This window comes from Eurosta solidaginis, chromosome 5 (assembly GCF_040869045.1).
Source record: "Eurosta solidaginis isolate ZX-2024a chromosome 5, ASM4086904v1, whole genome shotgun sequence".
Taxonomy (NCBI): domain Eukaryota; kingdom Metazoa; phylum Arthropoda; class Insecta; order Diptera; family Tephritidae; genus Eurosta; species Eurosta solidaginis.
In genome coordinates, this window is record NC_090323.1 from 264,814,484 (window position 1) to 264,824,741 (window position 10,258).

Genomic DNA, 10,258 nt, shown 5'->3' on the forward strand with positions numbered 1-10,258 from the left:
AGCAAGCGGAAAATTTTCACAAAAAACCTTTTTAAACCCAAATTCATTGAAACCCGCTACTAGATACTTTCTTTAATACTAATTTTCAGCCTCTTTAGCTTTATTTTACTTAAAAATCTTTTTTCTGTTTACCCTTTTTGTTTACGAATCTTTTTTTTTTTTAGAAAACCAAAGAATTCCTTGCACGTTTAATTGCTCTTGCGCTGCAATTAAATTTGGCAGCCGATTTATTTTAATCTTTTTTTAATTTGCATTCGCTCAATTGCAATTACTTGGCGTCGGCAGTGATGCATGCCACACATTTACAAACAATGTGCAACGTTGCAACTTAACTAAAAGGGGTAAAAGAGGGCGTGGCGATGCAGCTAAATTTTGCTTAGCATTTTTTATATATTTTTTGCGTTATTTCAACTTTTGAAACAGATAAAACAACAATTGTTTTTTCTTTCTACGTTTTTTATTTTTTTTTTTTTTTTTTTTATAATTTATTTTTGTAGCAAATGCAATCTCGTCACGGCATTCTTTAGCTATTTGACTTTCGTTGCTATTTCTTGCTATATAATTTGTATTGCTTAATTTTTTTTTTTTTTTGCACAAAGTTGCCATTCGATTTTCTTTTTTCTATTATGTTGTTGGCTTTTTGTAGCGTAATTGGCCTGTAGCGTATTTTTAGTTTGCTAAGATATTTTTTGTTTGTTTAAAAATTATATCTTTCTTGCATTTATACTATTTTGTACAAACATATATATAAATATACATATTTATTTATATTTATGATCGTTTATTTAAGCGTTTTTATGTTTGATATCTAAGGTTTTGTTTGTTTTGTTTTTGTAGATGTTGGGTGTGGATAGCGCATAAAACACTTGAAGAAGTTGAACACCCAAAGTTTGATAATTTCGTTTTAATTTTTTTTTATTTAATTTATTTTATTTGTTACTTTTAACATTTAAAAAATATAGTTTTTCGAAACTAGATTTTTTTCATTGGCCTAGTTTAGTTTTTAACTAAACCATAAATAATTGATTACTTTTTCTTTTGAATTTTCCTATGCCAATTTTGATTTAGTTCTTCTTTACTGTATTTTCATACAGATTTTTAAAAATATTTTCAAAATAGCGTTTAAAAACTAAAGTATTTTGACCTTTTTGCATGCTTTCAGTTTAAAAATTTGCTTTGTAAGAAATTTTTCAAAATAATTTTAAAACAAAAACTAAAATTTCTTTTTTGTATTGGAATAAACCATTTTTTTTTAAGTAAACAGTTTTGAAAATATTTTTTAAAACCTTATTATGCTGTCATAACTTAGTGTTTTATATTTTTTTAAGTTTCCGTTTTTAAACTCGTTAAAAAAATTTTGTTTGAAAAATTTTTCCAAAAACTTTCATGAAAATTTCATTTTTCTCTAGTATTCTTTCGCTATTTTTCAAATGTCACCTTCCGTTATTTCGTGACAGTTTTTAGTTTTCTAACCTTCTTGGCTAACAGGAACTTTATGTTCAAAAATAAAAATTGTGTTACTAAACAAAATTTCCAGTTTTTTTTTTTTTGACCAACTCGAATTTTATTTGCACTGAAATTGATAATGTTTCACACGCTGTATGTATTCTGTAATATTGAAAAAAATTTATGTTTTAATTGATTTTTTTTTTTTGTATTGTTATTTCCATTTCTAAATATATTTTTTTTTTTTCAAATTTCGAAAATCTTTATAAATTTCACATTTAGTTTTTTTTTCTACACAAATATTTTTGCTAGAAGTTTTCAAGATTTTTTGCTTCCAATTTTTTTTTGTCGGAGTAAAAAATTGGTATGACTTTTAAACATATTTTTTTAAGTCAACTTTATTAAGTGATTCCTCCCTTTTTATTTTATTTAGTTTTTTTTTTTTTTAATTTGTTCAAAATATTTTATAATTCAAGAAAAATAATTTTTATTTTTCATTTTTTCTTTTATATATATAACTATTTTGCTATTTTTTTATAAAATTGTTTGCAAACCAATTTTAACTGTTTTTTAATATTTATTTTAGCTATCACTAATTTGCTGTCACTTTTTAAAAAATTATTTTGGCGCTTTTATTTTATTATTTTCGGTTAGTTTCGTTTTATTTCAATGTTTTGCAACACTGAGCAGTTTTCTATACAAATTAAAAAAAAATTATTTGCTCAAAATTCGCCCCTTCAAATTCTTGTTCAAGTTGTCCTTGCCAATTTCTTACATTTCTCCTTTTTTGAATAAATTTTTTTTTTGTTTTTTTTTTTTAATTTTTCTTTACTTTTACTCTTTTACTATCAAAGTTATTTCTTGCAACAATTTCCCATATAGTGTCGGTGTATATTTTTTGTTTTATTGTAGCACCAGCTGCTGTTGCAAATGGTAGTAGAAAATTCGTGAATTGAGCACGTGACTTTCGTAGAAAAAGCACAACGTTATTTGTTGTTGCTGTTATTTGCTTTTATATTCTTTCGTGAGCTCCCGTATTTCTACTTGAGTGCTGAGCGCCAAAAAAAAACAACCATACAACTGTCTGCAGCTTTCTTATCTGCTGCGGCCAGATGAAGGTGGTGAGAAATTTCAGCTTCTACCTGCTAAGTATTTGAGTAGTTTCTTTCTATATTTGTATTTTGATTTTTTTTAACTAAATGGCTTTAGTAACAAAATGATATATTTTTATACAAGTTTTTCTTATTTTTTCATCTACTCAAAAATTTGACTAAAAGATGTCGCTCATACGCACCGTATTCTAGGTGATAAGACAAGCTTTGTTGTAAGAGCATAAATCAGCGTTAATCTCACATAATTTTTTTTGGTAAAATTTTTAACAATTTTTCTTTTAGTTGTATGCAGGAAATTTTTGTATTATTTTTTTAATTTATTTTCATTTAATTTCACTTCCTGAAAAGGCAGACACACCCACACGCACCACTACCGAACAGGACGCGTTGTGACGAATCAATGAGTACTAGCTCTATGGACGTTTGATTGCTTACTCTAAACTCTCTGCTTTGCCTGCAATGGTTGCTCGATTATTGCAGCTGACTAACAGCGAGGTATTTTAGTATTTCCACACGGTTGCGGTGGCGTATACGCTACGCGAGACAACAACGACGACGACGACAACAACTGTGATGACGATGGCGGCTACGAGACGACTACGACGTCGACGATAATGTATAACACTTCGCATAGGCGTGCGCTCGCACACACTCAAATATATACGTATAGGTATGCATTGTACGGCGATTGTTTTTTAGGTGCTTAGCTGCACCGCTACTTGAGGTGAAGTTTTCAAGAAGTAGAATAAAAAGAACCAGAATATAAGAAAAATTTATGGAGAATACGAAAAGTTGTAGGAGGTGTTAACGGATATCGAGGATAGGATGGTTTAATTTCTTTGTCGGAAGTTTGATAAATTTTTTCTTAATTGTTTACGAAAGATTTTGTATGCACCAAAATTTATAATATCTTTCTAACAAACAGCAACAACAACAGAAAAGCACCCAACTGTGCAAAAAATCAATGAAGGAAAAGCATTGTCCTCTGCGCTGAGCTTTTTGGTTACTTATTTTGCAGCTCAGAAATGCAACGGAATGCACACATAAACACATACATACATACATACACGCCTTAGTTGCATCCAAAAAAGTAATAAATATTTCACAATAAAAAACACAAATCAGCACAATTTTTAGCGCAGCACTTAAATATATTGCACTAAGCAAATCTCAAGCGTTTTTTTACCTCTTTTTTCAAAAAAAGAAACAAACTTAACTCATTTAGTGTAGATTTTATTCTGATGCTTAATTTTTAACACTTTCTCGAAATTTTTTTGAATTTTTAGTAGCGAATTTCTACAATTTTCATTTTGTATTCTTGGCTAGCATACGACTCATATCCTTGCACGTTGTATGTTGGGTTTGTTCTGCGCTCTCGTGTGACTTCCACTGTGGCTTCGACTCGTGTAGGTGTCCCTAAAATATACGGCTATAGCTTGAATCTGCTTAGACAAATCGTCGATATGTACGAAGCGAGAGAAATTTATAAGTTTGTTTCCTTCGTTTATGCTAATAGCGGTTTGCTGATGTGTGTGTGCGTGTTAGCCAAATTTATTTTCAGCTGCAGCTGCCGCTATGATTTTTGCTAATAAAAGGACATTTTCGAACATCGAAAAGTGCGCATTCCTCTCTTCTTTGTGTGTGCGTGTGCAGCTTTCGATTAAGTCTGCTTTTTTTGTTTTCTTATTTTGTTTACAAGCGCTTCACTCTTTCGTCTAAGCAATTCTGCTCGCAGTTTACGTTTGCTTTATCTACTCTACATATATTTTATCTTATTTAAGAGTTAAAATATTCAAATTCAGTCTGTTGCTGAGCGTTACTGCCGCAGAAACATTTTCACTCTTAAAGCCGGTGAATTTATCGCGCTCAACTACTCAGAGCACATTATTTCTCAACTCATTGGGTGAATTGAGAAACACTTTATAGCGAGGGTTATGAAGGTGAGTGTCTAAGGCCAATTATTTTAGAAAAAAAGTTCGTTCTTTTAAATAAAAAAATCATGCGCCCCAATGGTGGTAAGACTTACAGTGGGGTATCTAGAAAAAATTTGACTTAAAATCAAACATTGCTCTAAATATGCCGGGATAGGTGTTCAAAAAAATGTTATCATAAATATGGCAAACATTTTTTTTTTTTTAATAAAACATTTGCGATTTTTTTAGGTACACCGGTGTACCTCAAAAAAATATTCATTAGTATTTCTCAATTTATAAAGAACTTTTTGAAATTTCTCACATCTGTTAAATTTACCATTAACAAAAGGCACAACAGCAATGTGGCGTATATCCAATCGTTATATAGAACATTTGAAGGATGAGCTAATAATACATTATCGTCAAAATTTTCAATGCTAAGAGTCATAATTTACGTGACGCCGGTGACACTTTACGTCGCAGTTACTTACTTTCATATTCAATAATATAAACATTCATATTCAATATAAAATACCAAGAAATTTAGGAAGGAACTCAATTTCACTGTCGGTAGCTGGATTTACTTCCAACTGATGAAAGTGTTATACATGATTTGCCTCAAAATTCAAAAGTATTTATACGCCTTAAGGTTTTCAAAACTAGCTTGGTAAGTAATAGATGCTCTAATGTGCATGTTTCTTAGTGAACTTGTCGGAACGTATAACTTACAAATTTTGTAATCAACAATTAGTTTTTGTATGAGTTAAGCGGGATTGCCCTAATTGCTTTAAATGTATGAAAACATTTATTTGAAGCAATTTTTAATTTATAATTTATTTAGTAATTTGGGAAAAGTTTAAACAACGTGACAATAGGACGGACAAGGCGACAGCTGTTTCGATTATCCCTTTTAAATCTCTTCAAGGCCTTTTCTCCCGGGAGTGGGATTTGAACCTGCACTCCTATGATGGTTGAAGTGTTACAAACGCTTTCAGCCACGTCATGCCTTAGTTGTTAGTTTCTGGTTTATATAATTTTTGTGAGAAATAATCATTATTTAGGAGTTGCATTTTTTTACTGATTAAATTATAAAATAACTTGGATTTTTTATTTTGATAATCATTACTTCAGTGCACTTTGTACTGGTACAAAATGCAGATCGGTCAAGGCGGAATGAAATTACTCTATTTTAGTAAGAAGTTAATTTTTTTGATCGATCAAAAACATACAACTATAAAATAATGTAAGAACTATTTTTTTTTTAATCAAAAAAGTAGTTTATAAAGTTTCCTTTGAAAAAAATTATCATTAGAAAATAAGAGTTATTTTGTTTATTTAGTTTGTGTAGAAAAAATTCTAAATAAATTATTTAATATCCATTTTTACAATTTGTTTTGTTTATTGAACTAAAATTATATACAGTTTTCTTAAGAATCGGACTCTTTTACTTCACCAAAGCAACAAAACCCAAAACGTTAGAACTTTCAAAAAAAAAAAATAATATAGAATTATTTTTAAAGAACCACGTATTATTTTAAATTTGATATTTTTAAGTAAGCTCGCTTTGTATAACTTGTTTTACGAAAAACTATCTGTTTTCGCGATGTTTGATTTTGAGAAGAATTTTCCGCCAAAAAATTCACAATGCAGCAAATTGAGTACCTCATACGAGTGTGCCAAAATATTAGAAAGTAGATGGTTTGAATGTGTATTTAAGAATAAAAACATCTTTCACTCAATTTAGAATTCTTATAGACTGCATATTTTAAGGTGCGTGTTGTAAGTGTACAGAGTATTTTTGATTTTATTTTATTTTTTCTAATTAGTCACATGAAATAAAAAAAATGCTTTCAAACAAGGCAGGATAAGCGAGCAGAAGCAAGAGCCTGACTTATAGACACTTTTAGTTTTTGGTCAGGAATACCACTTTAAATTTAATTACATATTTAGTTTTTCATTCTTTTCTAAGTTTATTTTAGCTTTTTTGGAAAAGTTTTTTTTTGCAATTTTTTTAGTTACCATAAAGCGCTTAAGATTTATTTTATCAATCGAACGCTCTTATTCATTTCACCCTTGTATTCGCTCGAAAAATTTTTGTAGTTATGTAGTGCAGTGGAAAATTTTTTTTTACACATTTTTAATTCAATTTCATTTCCTTATCAGCACTAACTCGCCTTTTTTACCTTACAATTTCTATTTGATAGAGATTGTTTGTATATTCGATATTACAATAACAATTTGATATCACGCGCTCGCACCTTAGCGGCGCTTACGAGTTTCAGGTCTATGCGCCCAGCATACATTTAGGTAGAAGCGCGCAAACACTATTTTATTTATTATTTTGTTGTTGCTATTTTTATCTCAATTAATTTTTACATTAACAATTCGAATGCATTGCATATTTGCTTGTTAAAGGTTTTTCAACATCATTTTATTCACTTTTGCCAATTTGCTGTTGTTATATTTAAATGAATTACATTGTACTTCGTTTGGATCATCTTACACTTCTGTGGGCATTTAATGATGTGACATTACGCGCATTTAAAATGAAAAAACTGTTTACCGATCACTTGACAAACGAAACGCAAACGAAATAAATTTTGGCAAAATCAAATAAAAACTGAATTCGTGTACCGAGATTTGGGGTTCCACACCGAAATCGCTATGCTTGCTGGCATACACCGCCGCCGCGTTGTTGAGCACTTCTGAGCGTTTAGTTTGCTTTTTTCGCGCTTTCGACCTCCTATATGCGAGCACAATTTGTATTTTGGTTGGCGCTGTCAGTGTTGTTATGCTGCTGCCTCTACTTCTACTACGAGTACTTGTTAATATGAATGTTTTTTTGACTTTGCCTTTTCATCTCTTCGTCGTTTTGTTGTTTGTTTGTGTGTTTATGCCCCAACTAAAGAGTGAAATACCAAACATTCGCCTGTCTCTGCTCTCCTGCCAGCCTTCATTCCGTTCAATCGTACTTTGTGTAGTTCTAGCCGTCAACAAATGCCCCCACCAATACCGTCACTTGTTTCATTAATCAACATCGTATCTCTGTCTTCGCTTTGCGAGCCCGACTATCACTCCTCCTTCAAAATATTCTAGTTGATTTTGTTGGACTTTGCTTTCGTTATCGTTGTTGTTGGCATTGCCGTGCACTTAGTAATTGCTGGCGCAATTATTTGCTTAGCCACTGTCGTTGGGCGAGTACGACAATGGGACATTTTGAATATGTCGTGTCTAAAAAAGATGTGCCCTACATATATAGTTTATAGGCGATTAATTTTTCATTATAACAGCAGTTCCGAAATCAAACAAAAACTGCTTAAAAGTTAACTTGGTTGTCGAAATGAGAAGAAAGCGGAAATGTATCAAATAAGATCTGGCCGGGAAAACAATTAAAAAAGAAGATACACATTATTTAAAACCCATCCTTTATATAAAGGTACCAAAACGAAGAATGTGTCCTTACATACATAGAGAACAGATATAAACTTTGATTTCGAAATTATATATAAGCCATTGTTAACATCTTGCAAAAAAAAACTATGAAGATAGACCGAAATTATCGAACCTAAGTAAACAATTAAAGTCCATCAAAATTGGAAGCGTCGCGGTAAAGCATATATTAAACATCTACAAGTTGTGCACTACTAATCTCTAAATATCTCCATTCTTGCCCGGTTTAGACAAAAAATGTATCCGAATTATCACGGCTTCACGGGGCCCTAAGATATGTTAACAGTGGCAGGTCTGTAGGTAATCGGAAAGATCTTTAAAACTGAAAGCAAAAATTTTTAATGTTGATCCAAATTTGACCCAAAGGCCAAATATGTAAATAATCTAAGCTAGAAAGGGTGTGAAAATAAAATAAAATAGTAAAAACAATACAATGTAAGATTTATTCTGTCTCTATTTTGTTATTGTTATTGTTGTAGCGATATGAACACTCCCCGAAGTCCTTGGGAGTGTTATCGGTGTTGATGGTCCTTTCCCGGAAGGAGATCCGGTACGTTCTGGTACTGGCCTAGCCTGACCGGGAACGATTTGGTATGACCACATGAAACCTTCTGGGTCATACCGCCCTTCCACCCCCTAGTTCCATGAGAAACTTCGGGTCGCTGGAGCCCAGGCTGTTAAAGAAACAGGAGTCGCCACAGGTAGGTGAGGTTGACAATTGGGTTGGAGAAGCCATATATTGCGATGTAAACCCCTTGAAAGGGTTGCGCTACACAACCCATTGAATCAAAATGATATTTTAGTCGCCTGGGGGAGTCTCTATATTCATTATGTGAGGCGTATGTCTATTTATTTATATTGAATTTCTAGAATAAATAAAAGTATGTAATAAAAAATCAAGAAAATTAACCGCAGCTTTTTCCGGAAAATTTTACTTTCTCTTAAATTCCGCAAAGTTTTTCACGCACACTTTACGAATATTAAGGAGACTTCATTTTTTGACGTTAAACATGTATTAACTTCTTTTTCCAAATATCATACCTATGAGGACTTCTCACAATTTTTTGTAACTTTTTTGAACAGTGCGAGCACCTTTCAGGTGTGTGCTACTGTTTTTATTTTCGCACTTCACAAACTGATCGAAAAATAAATCCAGGTGTTTTTGTTGAATTTGGTTAAAATTATGTATTTTAAGTGAAAATATATTCCAGATGTACCAGAATATGTACTCTTTATATTAAATGTTAAATTATACTCACAAATACTACAGACTCCCAAAATACATACATGAAATGTTGAGAAACTGCTCTCTCGAGTTTGTACCGTTATCTGCTAAGCAAGTCGGATAACTTAAAACAATTTGATTTGCACTTCACTACTTTACCAATTAGTCTGCTTTTGTTAAAAAAAAAGGTTCTATACCTACTCTCAAACTAAGTTCTGATACATATATTGGAAAAACGCGTTTCTTGTCCAAAATCTGTGCACATATCCACATACATATATGTATTCGGCCAGCTCAAGCTCTAATTTTAAAAAGTGTCTTAGTCTTTGTCTCTTCTCCAATTGCGTCAGAAATAACAAATAGTTTTTTCAAAACAGGAACACGCCTCGGCGGTGTTCAGCATTCCCTCCTAGCTAATTTTTTCTTAGCAAATGCTATTTGAAGTTAAAATGAATTTCTTATTTACTTAATTGGAGCTTTACAGTATAAACTGTTATGGCAGTAAAAGAAGATGCACCAATCGCTAACTGACACCAACTGGTTACAAAACAGGAACTCAAATCGTTTTTTACCTGGTTCTTCAAGCGGGTTATAATAAGAATACTTTTTTTGGCCGGAGCATAGTGTTTCATTCGCATAACATAGCTTACTGAACTTAGCCACTATATTTTAAATCGCACGACTATGTAGATTTCTTCGTAAAGCTCGTACAGCTCATCGTTATATCTATCTTCTTCGGTACTCGCCGTATTCAACGCGTAGAGATCCGCAAACAAAAACTTTTCTATCGAACGCTGCCAGTTGAAATAAATATACAATATATACAAATACTTGTTCTTAAGCTCTTGGAGCTTTACCGCGACAAAATTATTATTTTTATAATTTTAAAGTTAATTAAAACTCTTTAAAAAAATATATAATTGATATAATTGGTTATAGGGAGTTCCCAAAAACTCTACGCAAAAATTTTCTCAGTCGAGCCCACTGTGACCGCGTACAAAACGCTCATTAAGTCGTTGTTTCAGTAGCGTGTTTTTCCTATAATATTTGTAATAAGTCTTCGATGCTAGCAATGCTGTAATCGTAGTGGAACTCGTGGACTTTGTCTTACG

The 10,258-nt window shown here is 31.7% G+C and overlaps 1 protein-coding gene across 28 annotated transcripts in view; it reads right to left on the bottom strand.

Annotated features, from left to right (window-relative positions):
- The window catches only part of Pdp1 (PAR-domain protein 1), a 280,156-nt gene extending 272,649 nt beyond the window's left edge, over nt 1–7,507 (bottom strand). For 5 of the 28 annotated variants that reach the window (XM_067790270.1, XM_067790259.1, XM_067790260.1 and 2 more), the window contains exon 1: nt 6,975–7,505. The gene's annotated coding sequence lies outside the window, so the exon portion shown is untranslated. The other 23 variants (XM_067790262.1, XM_067790258.1, XM_067790255.1 and 20 more) reach the window with 16 other exon arrangements.
- Between the last annotated feature and the right edge of the window lie 2,751 nt (nt 7,508–10,258).